This window comes from Anabas testudineus, chromosome 7 (assembly GCF_900324465.2).
Source record: "Anabas testudineus chromosome 7, fAnaTes1.2, whole genome shotgun sequence".
NCBI lineage: Eukaryota > Metazoa > Chordata > Actinopteri > Anabantiformes > Anabantidae > Anabas > Anabas testudineus.
Window position 1 is genome coordinate 10,946,451 of NC_046616.1, and position 2,493 is coordinate 10,948,943.

Consider the following 2,493-nt stretch of genomic DNA (forward strand, 5'->3'; position numbering starts at 1 on the left):
CCCCTCCACAAAGCCATCTTAGTAAAATGTTACAATAGTGCAACTTAAGATGCTGGATACAGGACGTGGTAAAGCTTGAGTATTCAGCTTTGCACACTTATTGTCAATATCGTGCATGACATTTTATTATTTTGAATCTTATTATTATAATATTTTAAGAAGACATGTAGCAAACCTTTTTTCACATTACTTTAAATACCTGGATTATCAAGCAGCAAAACAAGTCATATCATGCAGTTGTTACAGAAATGTGCCCCTTCCAAATACTCACAAACCAAACATCTAAATCCTATTTATGTCCCTCAAGCCCCTGCGTCTCCTCCCCTTTCTAAGACACCATATGTCTCAGTGGATCAACTTCAGACATTTTCAGTAACCATGGTGTATGATTACATGAGAATTTCTCTCAGAGAAGGCCTCCAGGAGGAGTAAAATGCTAAATGCTATTTTTGAAATGAAATTCTCCTTCATGTGGCTGCACCTGTTTCCCTGGGAGAGTAAACAGAGCAGACGCCTGATAGAGTGGGCCTGCCCCTGACATACACCTAATTCTAAAATATTTATTAGCTTTTGACACTCTTTAAAGTTACACACTGGGACAAATGCTACCCTGTTCCTCTTGCATTTGATTGGCTAGACGTATTCCTCTCCCCTCTTCGCTGTGCTGCTGCAGTTACCAACGCGTAACTGGGATTAAATTAAATGCAACCAGTTCTAGTACCTTACCGCACACAGGTCAGCCTGACACAGACATCTGTCCACATTAAGACCCACTCAACGGTGCAGAAATTCATGTTTAGCTGTTGTTGTGAGTTTGTGCAAGTGAGTGTTTGGCTCGCGTAAGCATGTGTCTTTACTTGAAAGCATTTGCGTGCGGGGAGGGATCATTATTTGGCATGCCTCGTCAAGCCACCGTGGAGGCAATGGGTGTATTTGAATAATTGATTGAAATAATGTAAAGTAATCCAGTCAGCTTTCATTCTTGGCTCACCTGCTCCTAATTCTAAGACTGCTCTCAGTTGACAGGGGACAGGGAGGGACATTTAAGGACATGGGAGTGACACGGAGGAGAACATTTTACCCATCATTACCCATTGTCTCTAATTTCTCGACTCTTCTTACCAGCGATGTTGTGGCAAAATAAAATGGTGTGTTAAACCCTGTGTCGGCAATAATCACGAGGCACATAATCAATGATGTTAGCGACACATATAACAAACGAGAGCTCTGTAGCTACTTCATACGAGGCGTACCCTCTGACATGAATTCATGTCAAAATCATTTCCAGTATGTTCACTTGTTGAGGTTCTTTGAATTCTCTTTTACAGTTAAAATGCTGGTAAACTGGTTTTTAGTAGGTTTCTCTGCAACTATGGTGCAATGTGTACACAGCAAATTCCTAGCTGTTTCTATTTACCACAGTTGAATGTAAATGTTGTATTTAAGAACTTATTTAAGCAAATACACTACCATTAGATGAGAAATGTAAAGTCATCATACTGGCACATCAGTTAGTCTTTAGTTGAGCAGTCGCCTCAGACTAGTCGCTCCGTTTGACTCACATTGTGATAAATGTGTCTTTTTAGTTGATAGATCTCGTCTCCTCTCATTGAGAATATAAGAAACCCTCCAGGTGTCATCAACAGATGCATACACACACCTGTGCTCCACCTTTGCCTTGCAACAGTGCAGTTCTGTTTATTCCTAGGCTACAAATTCCTCAACTGCTTTAATTGTTTCTTAGTTTTGTCAAATAGTCGTTTTTTGTAAAAATACATTTAATCCTTCGGCCTCTGTTTCCCTACTTCGCTCTGGATCTTGAAGCGTGTTAAATTATTCGCTGCACATTCATACTTCTCCAAACGCCACCCTATATTTTACATGTTAATGATGTTTTTAAACTCTTATTCGGTTTTTACTTGTCTGTTTACATCTTGAGCAATAGTCAGAGCTGTGGTAATAGTAAATAGGTGCTTGCTTAACTGCGAGGCTAGGTGTTGAAAAGAAGTTGGTCCTTCACAACTTTCCTGGCACGCTTCCCCAATCCCCCCTCCCACTGCATTTGTTGAAACACCGTAGGGACAAGCTGTGTTGTTTTCAGTGTGTCATGTTGAGTGCTGTTAGGTACAGTATATCACCTGATTTGGCGTTTATCCTTGAAAGCTTCATTGAATGCATCAAACTCCCCTGGCAGAGACAGAACTTGACATGTCCGTCCTCACTACAGCTGCTAGTGCGTTGTCAACTTGATCTTCTTTCACACTTCATCATGATTCAGAGATAGTGCGTACAAATGGGAAACGCGTTTTCTAAAAGAAACTTGTCACAAATGGAGGTGAATTGCCCACATGATGAGGACGATAATAGTTTGTCCCGTTTTTCCCCCGAGTTACCGAACAGCACCACAGAAAGTGTTCAGTTTTAGGACACTGGGGTCACACCTGTTGTGGAACTTGATAGAAGGCTTATTTATAAACTTTCTGAGCTCTAAAT